The 15,898-nt window shown below is 39.5% G+C and overlaps 1 pseudogene; it reads right to left on the bottom strand.

Moving 5' to 3' along the window:
* Positions 1-823: 823 nt before the first annotated feature.
* LOC117420460 (TBC1 domain family member 2A-like) overlaps positions 824-15,898 on the bottom strand; it is a 77,746-nt pseudogene continuing 62,671 nt past the window's right edge.

Here is a 15,898-nt window from a genome sequence, read left to right as displayed (position 1 = left end):
ATGAGTTTTTGTTTTCTTGGTAAACTACAAAATAATTAATTTACTAAATTGATCTGAGTGGAATGGAACTGCTGATTGAAGAAATTCAGAGACTGACAGATGACAGTTATAGTAAAAGGCTGTTTTATGAGATAAGAAACAGGTTTGCCCTTTGTGCCAATTGTGCTGCACTGTGTGTTGGTTTTGTGATGTGGAAGCCGAGGGCTTAGGACCACCATACTCCTTTCATGTGTGACTTAAACTGGATTTGAAGTCAAGCATTCCGAGATGTAGTGTGTGTGTATTACCAACACACCTATTTCCATTAATATTCTGCATTTTGACAGGTTTGGTAAACTTAATTTGTTGACTCTAAAACAAGTATGTCGGTACATCACGCGCCATTACAAAATAAGAGCCAAACTGTACATGTAAAAATGTAAGTCTGACATACCTATATACTCAACAACAGACAAAGGATAACAGTTAGATGTATGTGTGACATACACAGTATGTAAGCCGCACTATATTCCACAGCAGGGAATAATAAAGCAAACAAATTAGTTTAAATAGTATCAGTGATGTGTAATTTTTCAATAACGTCAGGACATGTGATGCAAGCTAACTGCAGTCTGTATTACTTCTTCGTCTTCGCTGACAGCAGTGTCCAGGTCCTTGTCTTTGCGCTCCACTTGTTGTTCTTTCACAAATTCCTTCTGTATCCTCTCCAGCTCCAGCAGCTCGGCTGTCAGCCTCTACATGTGAAACTCTCGTCTGTTCTTCAGCAGCTTCATAGGGAAGGGATTCATATCATTAAATGCTATGTTCATTAGTTTCCTAAAGACAGAAGATACAGAGAAAACAAAATGCCACTGATGAAACAACTGCAAAGTTAAAGGACCTGGGAACTCTGCATTTTTCCCCCTTTCAAAAAATACACAAATAAATAAATAAACAATAAAGTATGGCCCTGCCAAAATTAAATTCATAAAAAGACACAAAAAGACAAACATACACACTTGAGAAACAATGCAGTTTTTTTTTTTTAATTTAGTCGTTGCCAATTATTTTTTATTATTTTCTCCCCAATTTGGAATGGCCGAAGCGTGTGCTGTCAGCCGACCCCTTTTTTTCACACTGCGGACGCCATGCAGCCACCCAAGAGCTACAGCGTCGGAGGACAACGCAGCTCTCGGGCAGCTTACAGGCAAGCCTGCAGGCGCCCGGCCAGACTACAGGGGTCGCTGGTGCGCGGTGAGCCGATGACGCCCTGGCCGATTGAGCGTCGCCCCCTGGAAGCTCCTGTCCTCGGTCGGCAAAGGAATAGCCTGGACTCGAACTCGCGACGTCCAGCCTATAGGGCACATCCTGCACTCCACGTGGAGCGCCTTTACTGGATGCGCCTCTCGGGAGCCCCACACAGTTCTAACAGGAACAAAAAATTTAAGTCTGACATACAAAGTTGTTACTTGCTAATTTTATAACATAATTGTTTAGATATTGAACCCATTAACTTCTACAGTGTATCAATCTTCAGGTGGTCCAAATCAGTCAATGGCCCCCTGTCTCTTCACAGCCGGCACTGCCTGGATTCTTGTCTAATACTGAAGCATGAATGGCTGCATCTAAATGAATGTGTTTGTATTTCAGGTTTAGTGGCTGGGCAGAGGAGAAACATGGTGATTGGATCAATAATTCCAATGAAAAGGCTTTGAAAACTAAATGGAAACATATTTCTGCTGCTTTACAGTCATTGTGAGTAAGCTCTGCCAAATTATTATCATATAATCCCAGTTATTTCACTGAAAATCAAGAGAAAGCAGACTGATTGATCCAGTTCTGTGCTACAGTATAACAGAAAATAAATGTTTTCAGTAAATAAAAGGCAACAGAACCTTGGAATTATTCATCCTTAGGATAACTTATTTTTACTAAGACCTAATGGCAAGAAAATTCTGTTTTTAATAGGATCTTAAACGGCTGGTTTCACAAACTACAATTAGTACTAATCTTGGACTACCTTACATAAGATGACGCCCGCCATTACAAAATAAGAGCCATGACCTACGATAAACAGTATGTACATATAAAAATGTAAGTGACATACCTATATACTCAACAACAGTCAGAGGATAACAGTTAGATGTATGTGTGACATACACAGTATGTAAGCCGCACTATATTCCACAGCAGGGAATAATAAAGCAAACAAATTAGTTTAAATAGTATCAGTGATGTGTAATTTTTCAATAACGTCAGGACATGTGATGCAAGCTAACTGCAGTCTGTATTACTTCTTCGTCTTCGCTGACAGCAGTGTCCAGGTCCTTGTCTTTGCGCTCCACTTGTTGTTCTTTCACAAACTCCTCCTGTATTCTCTCCAGCTCCTGCAGCTCGGCTGTCAGCCTCTCCATGTGAAACTCTCGTCTGTTCTTCAGCAGCTTCATAGGGAAGGGGTTCATATCATTAAACGCTATGGTCATTAGTTTCCTAAAGACAGAAGATACAGAGAAAACAAAATGCCACTGATGAAACAACTGCAAAGTTAAAGGACCTGAGAACTCTGCATTTTTCCCTTTCAAAAAATACATAAATAAATAAATAAATAAATAAATAAAACAAACAACAAAATATGGGCCTGCCAAAATTAAATTCATAAAAGGACAAAAAGACAAACAAACACACTTGAGAAACAATGCACAGTTCTAATAGGAACAAAAAATGTAAGTCTGACATACAAAGTTGTTAATTTTATAACATAATTATTTAGAGATTGAACCCATTAACTTCTACAGTGTATCAATCTTCAGGTGGTCCAAATCAGTCAATGGCCCCCTGTCTCTGCACAGCCGGCACTGCCTGGATTCTTGTCTAATACTGAAGCATGAATGGCTGCATCTAAATGAATGTGTTTGTATTTCAGGTTTAGTGGCTGGGCAGAGGAGAAACATGGTGATTGAATCAATAATTCCAATGAAAAGGCTTTGAGAACTAAATGGAAACATATTTCTGCTGCTTTACAGTCATTGTGAGAAAGCTCTGCCAAATTATTATCATATAATCCCAGTTATTTCACTGAAAATCAAGAGAAAGCAGACTGATTGATCCAGTTCCGTGCTACAGTATAACAGAAAGGAAATGTTTTCAGTAAATAAAAGGCAACAGAACCTTGGAATTATTCATCCTTAGGATAACTTATTTTTACTACTAAGACCTAATGGCAAGAAAATTCTGTTTTTAATAGGATCTTAAACGGCTGGTTTCACAAACTACAATTAGCACTAATTTTGGACTACCTTACCTAAGATAACAATAGGTAGTCCAGGATTAGTGCTAATCAGGGCCGGTGAAACCAGCCAATTGACCTACCAGTTAAATTGTTCAACACTTTAATAATCTGCTTGCAAACTGTTCATTAAACAGCTATTCATACAGTCCATCTGTTTTCTAAGCTGCAAAGAGGACATTATGTGGGTCTGTGAGGTGGGGGCTCCATTACCTGTAGGAAGTGAATGGTAAAGAAGGACTTACAGTTTCATAGTGGATGCATGGTAAAGCTCAGTAAACTGCAAAATCACTGTTCACATTTACCATCATCAAAATGGTACAAGACAGTGTATTGAAATCACTAACTTTACTAGTGGTTAAAAGCATGGCCACTGGAGTGAGTGAGATGAGTGTGAACTGTTTATACAGTCTGTGATTGACAGCAACTGGTCTGATGCGTCTGCTGTACATTATCATCATCCTCATTCTGCCTCACCTGCCATCAGAGATAGTTTTGGTGAAAAAACGGAGGTATTGGTAGATTTCCAGATTGTTGTGAATTTTTAGAATGTCCTCTTCATTGTACTTAGAGGGCCAGTGCATAGCGAAATATCACCTGGAAACAGAAAGAAGGAAATACTGTTCAGGTTAAAAAAGAAGGATACTTTCGCTCATCAAGTCGTCACTGGACTGAGCCCTTTTATAATTAATTATATTTTACTTATTTCCATGTTTTTCATTTTTACTCTATATAACTCTCTAAAATGTCATTACTATAATTTTAAATAATTGGATAAGCTGTTACAATGTAAGTGTGACATACTGTGCACATGTTTGCAAGTTAAGACAATTTTTCTCAACAATTTGTGCTGAAAAATGTATTAAGCACGTTTCAACACAGTTGGGTAAGTGTGGGTGGTGTGGGCGGTGTTGGTGGTGGGGGGGTGGGTATTAAAGGATCAATTACTAACACAGCCGGCCCTGTACCTTTGTGCCCTCATAGAGGAAAGCGTCCCACACTCTGAGCAGGATGTCGCTGACCAGGCTTTCCACGAAGACCACCAGGAACCAGTTGAAGGTGATGAGGGAATGATCGATGCTGTGCTCCTTGAAGTGGGCTGTCAGACGAGGCATCTTCTCAGCAAGAAAGTCACGGAACACCCTCTGATCAGCCTGCAAGAAACAAAGAGCTCTGCTTAGAGCAGCAGGAGTTGCTCAGCTGTTAGAACAAATAGGGACTATGACTGCCTGAATTAGCACCTCCACAGTACTTACTGGTGAAGCAAAAGGGATAGCATTAAAACTCAGCTATAGGCTGACGAGCAATGTCACAAATATTTTAACATTTTCTTAGTAATAACGGAGAGACATGGACAAATTAGCCAATTTCCATAACAGGTGCCTTTGGAAAATAGGCAAAAACTGGTCAAACAAAATCTCAAATAAAGACCTCCACGAGAAGACCAAATCATCACAGATACAAAAAGAAGAAGACTGAGGTGTATAGGCCACGTACTCGGGATGGAACAAACCCATATCCAGAAGGTAGCTCTACAATGGATACCACAAGGGAAAAGAAAATGAGGCACAGAAAGTTGCCTAAGATCGAGAGGTGGCAAGGGCTTGTTGCGTCCTTGTGTCCCTGGAGGGAAGAAGAGGGTTCACTGATTTGAAATCAGTTGTTGTACATACTGTACCTGAGAGGCAGTGAGGGTTTTGCTGTAGTAGTCTTGTGGCATTATGATTTCAACAACAGCCACCAGACACCAGAAGGCATCCTCTTCATCCTTCAGAACTAAAAGTGCAATAGCTGCCAACCTGCAAGAGGAAACACACACACCACATGACTCCACTGGAAGTATGCTGCTAATATTCAGAAGAAAAGGGGGACACATAGGTGTGCCAAGCCACATTTTTACACATTTTAGGCCCTATTTTGAAATAAATTTTCAGAGGAATAAATACATTTGATGTATGAAACTAGCAAGAAATTATGTAAATTATACACTTATTTGTATTTATTATTATTTTATTTCTTAGCAGACGCCCTTATCCAGAGTGACTTACAGTCGTAGACAAAAATACATTTCAAGAATCAGTACAAGTATTAATACAATTAAGAGCAAGATAAAAATATAATAATTTCGGTTCTAGCAAGTACAAGTATATATGACAAAATACGATTCAATAACGGAACAGATAACAGTGTCAGTGATAGTTACATCAGGATATAATTAAATACAAAATACTACAGATTAAATGACACTCGACAGATTACAGTACTCTAAAGTACAGGGTTAAATGCAGTAAAATAGGGAGCAGATAAGAGCAAGTAAAGTGCATTTAAGGAAGAGTGATAAGTGTCCAGATGGAAAAGAGGAGTTTCTACAGGTGCTGTCTGAAGAGGTGAGTCTTGAGGAGGCGCCGGAAGATGGTCAGGGACTGGCCATCGTATTATTTTTAATCTGCCTGAATATGGCCACTCGTGCTTTCCACCACAGTTGTCTTTACAGTTGTGTAGAATATTAAAGAACATATCTGGGCCAGTATATTTGTGATTCCAGAAAAAGATATATTGTACAGGGGAGGGATGAGTAGCTAAGAATACACAACACAGTTAACAACCACTAGGTGTCATAATTTTTCAAATATTTCTTAACTCAATAAATAAACACTGTTTGCATGTGTATTCTTATTGCTATTTATAATACAACAACACATTGCTCTAGTATAGTCTCCTGGCATAGCTACCTCCAACGAAGTGCTCTAAAATGTTAAACACCGGTAATGCTGCCATTACCTGTGGCACTGCTTACCGGTAATAGGCATTATTCTCTGTTTTAGAAAAGGATAAGTTATGCTAGTCCACGTCCAAGAAGTACAAGAAAGTGTTTTGTTTTTTTTGGCAACACCTTTTACTACTTAAAATGAGCGAATGGCATTAAGAACTTTCAATACAAAAGGTACAGTACCGGTTGAGGCCCTGGCAGTAGCCGATGGTGGGGTTTTGCCAGGAGAAGGCTAGCAGAATGCGCTGCAGCTTTTGGACTGCGTCGGAGGTGGGCGAGGAGAAATGCTTATTGCTGGTGAGGGTGCGGTGCAAGTCCAGCCTGATCTGCCGCAAGGCCGGGTGCTCCGACACCTCGCAGTGCTTCCTCAGCTCCTGGTAGCGATTGGGATTCCTCTTCCTATAGACCTGCGTCCGTGTCCTCACGATCCAGCGCCACACCTGCTCCCGGTACTCCACAGGGATCCCACACCGGATCAGGCCCTTCAGCTCCGGGGAGGGAGCCAGCTGGTCCAAGGGACGGCTGGCCAGGTAGTTAGCCCACCTGGTCCGCAAGGGCTTGTCCACCATCTCATTGTTGCGCAGGTTGTTGGAACGGATCTCCAGGGCCTGGATTTTGGCCAGGAGCTTCACGTCCTCTACTTCATAATCAGGAATGGTCTTGAATCCATAGTCGTCGTACTCACTGGGAAGGAACAGAAAGTTAAACAAGGATGTTGGTAACATGCAGTATTCACATATTCCCTAAATTATCATACAACATTGTATAGTAGGTGCATGGCTCCAGGTTTTTGTGATTTAGTTATGTGTAATGAACCTCTATGTTAAGCTGTACTGTTATATTTCTAATCAGTCAGCAGCAGTGTGGAGTAGTGGTTAGGTCTCTGGATTCTTGACCGTAAGGTCGTGGGTTCAATCCCCGGTTGGGGACACTGTTGCTGTACCCTTGAGCAAGGTACTTTACCTAGATTGCTCCAGTAAAAACCCAACTGTATAAATGGGCAATTGTATGTAAAAAATAATGTGTTAAAAAATAATGTAATTGTATGTAAAAATAATGTGATATCTTGTAACAATTGTAAGTCGCCCTGGATAAGGGTGTCTGCTAAGAAATAAATAATAATAATAATAATAATAAAAGTATATTAATAAACATGGTAAACCCAGGTAAATTATTATAAATGCATTGTATAACCATGGGAAAAGCATGGGTAAAACTGCAGAAATACTGTGGTTAAACAGGAGGCCAAAGGAATGCTTTAAACTTTTAAAAAGTTACCTGGATGTGAAAATGATACAAAGTGAATCTAAAGTTGTTTTTTTATTTTGTTTTGTTTTTTTGAGTTAGACTGTGTAAGAATAGTGCCCAGTAGGTCACCAGCTTGCGTCACTACATTAGAACCACTTGCAATCCATGTGTCACTAAGCAGTTTGCTTTATCATAATGTACCAGCATGCTAGTTGTTCTTTAATTTACTTTGGCTTCTTAGTGCAGACAGAGATGTCTCTAGGCGAAATCACAGATCTCATTGTGGTTTTGTGGTTAAAGCTATAAGAAAAAAGAAATAAACGAAACTCATTACTATTACTATTAATCTAGGGCCTAGGCTATAAAAGCTGAAAATAAGATGTTTAGTATTAAATAAAGTCACTTATATATTAGCCTTACACAGTGACGATACTGCATTAAAGACTTGTAGGTAAGGATAATATATTTTTTGAACATATATGTTTTTTCACAATGGTTAAATGGGTACAGATCTGTCACACAGCAAGCTGTAAAGCACATACCTTCATCAGGAGGCCCTTCTCCTCTTCTGAACTGTTCCTCCACAGCTTAGTAAGCTGGTAGATTTCAGAGTTGAGGAACTTGTTTTGGATCTTGTGCGCCTCTATATCGTCCTAGTAAACACAGTAAAAGAATGAAATCAGAACACAATCTGTGGTTGTACTTAAAACATTTCTACTGTGAGCTCTACTTATTAAGAGCACAGGTTTGACCTAGTCCTGACTGATCACTGCTTTTCTTTGCTTTCATAATTGTACTCATTTGTACCCTATAAAACACTGTTTGAAAATCGCTGGGATATGTAAAAAAAAGTGTGGCTAACTAATGTCAATTAATACACTGTACAAAAACAATATACTTGTTTTGTTCTAATAACAAAGAAATAGAAGAAAAAAATAGTTGGCCAACTGATCACGTGTCTGGAATTATTATTTGACTTTATATTAGTGGATTTAAGTTTTGCTAATAAGCAGATAACTGGTCTCCTAACTTTTATCAGAGAGCAGTGTACCCCCTCATGCCTAGTAGCCTGGGGTTACACAGGGATCTTTTTTTTTTTTTATACAGTATGTTTATGTTATTATAATCATTTTTGCTGTTCATTGTAACATCACATCAACACTGTGCAAGCCTGACCTATACAATACAAAATCACAGTAACGTGATACAAAGTACGGTCGAACCTGTCGTATCTGATCCTGTAAGATATGACACCATCATTACCCAATGGACCTGTGCCATGTGTGACTTACATATGCTGCTACCAACTGAATGGTACTGATGGAAACTGACCAATGCACATTTTATTATGGGTCTAAAACAGTAAATTCAGCTCTTAGCAGGTCAGAATTTGTACACGCTGTCACTTCACATAACTGCCCAGTTTAACCATAGTAAATAAAAGAAAAGTAAAGGATTCATAAAATTACTGTACTGTTAAAAAGCGTGCATCCTTGTTGTTGTTTATGTCTCAGGTTAACACACACACAATGTAAAAAAACCTGTCAGATTACTTTGGCATACACTGAGAAAGCACGTTAAGAACTGTTTGGAATGCTGTTTTGTAAACTGAGAAATACTGTACTTCAGTGCTTGTGCAGTCATTTTCACAGATTTTTTTGTATAGTATACATGCTGTTGGAAAACATGGAACAAGTATTGAATAGCAGTTTGCTACGCATGAGGAACGACAGGGCTGTATTCATGTTATTTTTCTGAAAAGTGATTTAACATTGGATAGAAAAAACTGTTAGTTCCAAAAATGCAAGCACTGCTGTAATAGATGAAGGCTGGCTGTATACTCTGGGTATATAGATACTTGCACTGCATTGACTCCGAGCAAGCAAGAAATAATAGCAGCTTCATTGAGCAATGGATGGTAGCAGAGAGCTGAGAAAAACACCAAGTTAACGTATATTTAACTATATTTAAACAACCGCACATTAGAAGTAAATTGAAGGCAATATGGTAGAGAAGTTACCCTGAAGTTATGACAACTGAAAAGGATTCTTTTGTGTCAAAGCAAATGACTGGCCAGCAGCACAAGGTTGTACAAACAAGTCCTTTGACCTCCAGCCCTCACATGAAAGACGTTTGCCCTTCGGGGAGTCCACTGTGGGGTATAAAACTAATTAAACAGGTTTTTGCTTAGAATATACAGCTGGTTTATGAGGGGGTCATAAAGCTAGTCTTCAGGGGGATCTGGAAGGAGCCAGACACTTCAAAGGGGCTGATAAGAGATTTGTAGATTTGTATAAACTAATCAAGAGAAACTTGTTTTTTCCTGATTGGAGTGCACATGGTACATAGTGACCGGAATAATGCATAATGCAGTATATATTCGCTGGACCCCTGGACCGGTTCTACTATAAATGAATCATTCTTAGACTGGAGTGGCAAACAGTAATTGTGTGTCTGCTCCAATGCTAATAAAAGCTAGTCAAGATGTCATGTTTGTAATGCTTATTGGATGCAGAGAAGGTGCAGAATACCGTATGCGACACCCCAGCAGTGAAAACATGGATCACTTACTTTACTGCTTTTTCACATCATGCAGGATTACATGGTGGTCAAACAAAACCAAAAAAAGGAGTGTGGTTTTATCCGTGTTTCTTAAAACAAGAGTTGACGTACTTCCCATGGCTGTAATGTAAAAGTAACTTTTAAAATAACCTTGAGGTGCTCAATCTTCTCCTGCAGCCTGCAGAAGGTCTCTGTGCCCATGGAGTTGGCTACGGTACGCTGGGGGTCAGCCATGCAGGCGGCCACCTGCTCGGAGAGCTTGAGGATGACTTCCTGCTTGGCGTTGTTCTTCTCCATCATGAGCTGCACGTGCTGCTGCAGCTCATTCACTTGGCAGTCCTGCATGGCCAGCCGCTGCTCCAGCTCCTCCTTGTCTTTGAGCAGGGCCTCCAGGCGGCCGTCCAGGTCCGCGATACACCTCTCTTTGTGCCGCACCAGCTCCAGCCGCTCCTGCTCCCCTGCTGCTGCCAGGAACTGTTTGCTGGTCCTCTTCTCCTGCTGTGCTGCCTCCAGGGCCTTGTGAAGGAGTCGCACCAGCTCCTGATTTCAAAACAAAAACACTATGGTCATTTACTCTTAAAGGTGAAGCTTCATGAGCTGTGTTGGAGGTTCCTGTAAATAAATTATACTGTAGGTGGTCCCTGAATAATGCACCTGTACTTTCTTTGTAATCTGAACCAGGTGGGATCAGACATGTTCAGATTAGTGATTTGTTTGGAGTACTCATATTAAACTGTACCATACTAAAAATGCCTGGTATAGTATTTGTTTTAGGTTTTTGATTCTTGCATTTCCTGAAAAATCTGTAATATCCCTTTGAATAAAAAAATACAGTTTTACTTATCATATAAGAACAGCTGTTAACATCATGCATTTAATTACAGTTATGGCTACAGGTAAATTCAAACTATTGGGCCTCGGATTAGAATAGTCTACTGTACAATGCAATTTTCCCTAAAAAACAGCCTGTTGCAGTATTTATTAGTAGTGCATATGAGAAAAGGCTCTGAAGCTCTGCCCTATATTATACGTCAATGGCCTTAAAACCAATTATCAGACATTATTATTATTACTATTTTGTTTATTTTGCAGACACCTTTATCCAAGGCGACTTACAGAGACTAGGGTGTGTGAACTATACATCAGCTGCAGAGTCACTTACAACGTCCCACCTGAAAGACGGAGCACAAGGAGGTTAAGTGACTTGCTCAGGGTCACACAGTGAGTCAGTGGCTGAACTGGAATCTGAGCCGGGGACCTCCTGATTACAAGCCCTTTTCTTTAACCACTGGACCACACAGCCTACTATTTCAATAACAATGTCCTTTTTTAACCAATTATAAAAGATGAATTCAGTGAAGTGTTTTTAGAAAAGACCAGCAAAATGACCGAAAATTCTGCACACTGCCTGCTGGTGGTCATTTTTCAAACCATTCAGGAGATCAGCTTAACTTGTGTGTTTTTAACAGGCTCAAAAAAGACCTTGTTTTTGCAGCTCTGTTCTTTGTACTCTGAAAGAAGAAAACAATGATAATGCAATAAAAGTACCAAACACTGGAAATACTGTCCCAGTATTACAATAATAATGAGCAATGGTGTCTTGTAAAGTGGTTTCATAAGGTCCAGGATAACCGTGTCTTTAATCAAGACACAAAAACTAATGATAAAATAAGTCAAAATGCACATGCACAATAAATTCTGTGCACAAATAAAGATTGTGTCTGTTGGTCTAATTTTAGATCAAATATACAATTAGCTACAAACTCTTGCATGTTGCAGATCAGGTGCATTTGAGCACCGCGTTAAAAGTCGTATGGGTTACTAACAGGAAACAAGAAGGCGGCGATGCAAGATTAAAGTTTATGTTTGGGAAGCAATAAAATATGCTTATTGAAGCTCATAAAAATGTAAAAGGAAGTTTTGTGACCATACAGGCAAAAATGTAAGCTGTCTTTTTATCATCATAAGATACAGAGGAGTCATGAGCGAAAACACAGAATTGCATTCAGGAGCTCTATTGTGACTGTTTAGATCTAGCCCTGCAGAAACAGTCCCTGCACAGGGCACAAAATTACCCTTGACTTCCTGACTCACCCTGCACACCATGCACTCATGCCTTTACCAGCTGAGCCCCTCGGGGGCCCCAGAGATTTTGTATTTTAATACACTTGTACTGTATGTGTTGATGACAAAATAATAATAAAAAATTCTACATTGTAACCTTTATGGATTCATAGGAACAGTAGTACAGCACAAGAGTTTCAGTTACAGACAATGAAGCAACAACAGACTCTCTTCACTGTTTCAGAAGTGCCCTTCAACCATATTTTACATACACAGCTACTATAGAACATCATACCACCATGTTTATAACAATTTGGATTGGATTATCAGCAATACAGTTATCACACTTTTAAAAAGCTCTCTACTGTTAGGTAATGCATGAGTTATTCTGCTAAATGCGTTTGCCTTCACACCCAGTGACACCTTAGCCAAAGAGGAAAGAAAATGCCCAGTAAAGCAACCAATTTGTGGTCAGCATGCAGGTTTCTGACTTGCATAGAAAAAGAGTTAAGACATCACACAGTCAATACAGTAGATCAGTACTTTAATCAGTTTAGGCAAAATTGTTGCTGGTCTTGGATTTGAGTTTGTATTACTTTGTGTAACTGCTTGACTAAATCCACTGTTTCTGTCTTATGTTCGTTCATACCATGCTTATTATAGATACAACATCATATTTAAATACTATCATACAACTTTATAAAGGTTTACCACTGTGTTTTTGCACAGTATTTTTTACAGTTTTCCCATGCTTTCCCCGTGATTAGACTGTTATTTTCCCACAGTGTACCCTGGCTTTCCATGTTTATTAATATGCTTTACCATACCTAGCTGGTCTTTACAATGCTGACCTATGCTGTACCACTATGCTTTATGATTTTACTATGGGAAACATTTATAAGGTTCAATCATTCATTGTACAAGTGCCTCACAAGACATATTCTTTAATAACTCAGTTATCAGTTGTTATGTGCTTAAATATACTTCAGTCACCCAAACCAAACATATACCTTTTGTGACTTGAGCTCCTCAGTGAGCGTGAACACCTCGTGCTGGAGTCTGGATAGTTTGTCCACGGGGCTCCCCTCCTTTCCTGACACCACCTCCCCAGAAGGCTGAAGAGAACTGGTCATTTTCTTCTCCCTCTTGTTCATGCTGCTTGATGGAGAACTCTTTCCTCCAGTCTTTGCTTCCTGCGCAGACTCGTTTGTAACTGAAGAAACTGAAGGAGCTGAAAGGACTGTAGGTGCTGGGGGTGTCAGAGGTACAGGCGGTGCTGGAGGTGCCAGGAAAGAGAGCAAGCAAAGAAAGCATTTGAAATGCATGAATATTTATTTTATATATATATATATATATATATATATATATATATATATATATATATATTGTTCTTAAACTTGCTGGTTCTTTATTTTATTTTGGAGCCACCTACCTGACAATATACCCTTCATAATCATTAAACAAAAAAAAAACAAAAAAATGATTATTTCTGGAATTCAAATTTGTTATACACACAAAAATCATCATAGAACCCATAGTACCGATGTTAATTCTAGGGTGCCTAGCCAAAACTACAATTTGCTGCAAAAGAAAATAGTTGTTAAAAAGAGCTGTTGTTTTCAATGAAAGGTGAAATTGTGAGCTATCAAGTGAGTTTTCTAGAAATTTCTTAAAAAAAGGCTTTATTGACACTCATTCTTTATCTTATTAACAAGCTTTACTCCTGCATGGTTCACCTTTTAGGAACAGGAAACCTCTGCACATTTATAACAGCAGAAAGAGTTCTTACCCTGCATGAGAAGAATGTAATAGTTTCAGAGCCACTGTGGTGGTCCCCGCATTGAACTGATCCAGACATGAACTAAGCAGAGACACAGACTTTGCAGGGCAGTTTCCTGTCAACTGAAGGACGCACCTGTTGTTTCCCCCAGTATCTGTGTCACAGGATCCTCACAGGGACAGTCTTGCGACTGCTGAATCTTGTCAAAGTTGAACACACTCCGCCTCAGCTCCTGAGCTGGCTTGTTTCCACAGATATTGAGGACTGTGTTCCTGTAAGGGCAAGGCAGGGGAAACACAAACTGACTTCTGAAGGCAAAGTACAGAGAAAACTAAACTAAATGCATAGAAACAAACACACACACACAAACTAAAGTAGTACACAACAAATAACAAAATCCAAAGCTCAACTGGTTGCTTCTCTTGCTTACAGGCAGCTGCCTGGATAGGGCTGACTAGTTTACATAACAGGTTTGAATAACTTCTGTAAATTTTCAAATACAAAATGACCTTAGGATAAAAGCACATGTTGCTTCCCACTAGTGAAAACTTTGCTGTTATTAAATAGAAGACAAGGAATATATTTTGGTTACAAAATATTTGGTGCTAGCAAATCATGAGAAACTGACATTGCCCCAGCCATTGCCGTGATTTTGGTACTTACACTGTACGTAAGAGAGCCATTTAATTCAGTGTGCTTTCCCATTAAGAGGCACATAAAAAACAAGGTATGCAGGTAGTGTCTTACTGTATCTCTGTGATGGGGTGCTTGAGGGAGAGCTTTTGCAGTGCATTTTGTTGCCAGGGGTCTGGCAGACAGGCTGCGGCTTCTCCGACTAGGCCCTTGGGGGTCTTTACTGCTGGGAGGAAGTCCTCTGTCCTTCCTGAAAAAGAGCACAAGCATCTCAACTGCCCATCCCTTCAAACAAAGTACACATTTCATACATATTCATTTATCATGTGGAAATGCCATTCTAATGTACTGTAATACATTTGTACTTACTTGCTGGACTTGCGTGACCCCATCAGATCACAAATTGAAGAACCCCACCCCACACACAATTTGGTTGACTTGAATTAAAACTGGGCTGTCAGTGAGCTTACCTTCCCAAGGTGCAGAAGGCAGCTGGCAGAGCTGTGTGGAGGTAGTGGAGGGCTCTGCAGGTATTTTCACCAGGCTGGTATTGTGCTGCCACCGTTTTATTTGCAGCTGCTGCAACCAATACAGCATGGCTTGGCTGTTTAATGCCTGTAAAACAAAAACAAAACAAACTAGATGGTAACTTTACAAGTAAAGTTGTGGGGCTTGCTTTATTGGGAAAGTGGTCAAAGTAGCTGATTTGTGTCAAAAGTCACATTGTTTATTAATTGTCTCATGCTTAGAATGTGCTAGAATTTGAAATTTCTCAAAGTTCTATGACAGTTAATTCAACAGTGGGAAGTAGCCTACTGAAAGAAGTTGATGCGGTTACTAAAACAGCTGTACCTCTTGATTGGTAGACGCCATTCCTGTTTTGATTTCATATTTGAATAGCTGAGAAGTAGAGGAAGATTTCATTTGCTCTAAGTAGTTGTCTAACTTGTTGGGAAAGTGGTCAAAATGGCAGTTTATAAAAAGTTAGAGAAAATTTTAGTTGGTGCGGTTACTAAAACAGGTGTACCTCTTGATTGGTAAAAGTTATTTATGTTTTGATTTCAGATTTGAATAGCAGAGAAGTAGAGGAAGATTCCATAAACTTTTTGTCTTACTTGTTGGGAAAGTGGTCAAAGTAGCTGATTTGTGTCAAAAGTTACATCGTTTACAGTAAATAGAATGTTGGAAGTCTGGGAGTTTTTAAACAATGGGGAGCTTTAGAATGTTGAAAAAAGTCCCATTAAAGTGAAGGAAGATGGACAAAAAAAGGATAAAAAGCTTAATAGTTTAAAAAGTATAAAAGATATCAAAAAGTTGTATACAAGCACACTATTCCAGACCGGTCTACACGTTTTAAAGTTTGAACGGCGTTTCTAGCTTAAACGGTGTAAGAGGAGTAGCGTGCCAAAGAATAAGAAGAAGAAGTATGTCGAAGATTTAAAGTGGGGACTCTTGCTTCGCAAGCCCCACTAATAAAAATGGTTGGTAATTGTGACAGAGAGTGAATGAATCCTCGTCAACAATCTCCCTCCCAATCTCTGAGGGCGCTGTATAACCAGAACAGAGTGCCCCAGAA

This window comes from Acipenser ruthenus, chromosome 1, assembly GCF_902713425.1.
Source record: "Acipenser ruthenus chromosome 1, fAciRut3.2 maternal haplotype, whole genome shotgun sequence".
In the NCBI taxonomy this organism is placed as follows: domain Eukaryota; kingdom Metazoa; phylum Chordata; class Actinopteri; order Acipenseriformes; family Acipenseridae; genus Acipenser; species Acipenser ruthenus.
The sequence above is the reverse complement of the archived record's forward strand: the minus strand, read 5'-3'. Positions and strand labels throughout refer to the sequence as shown.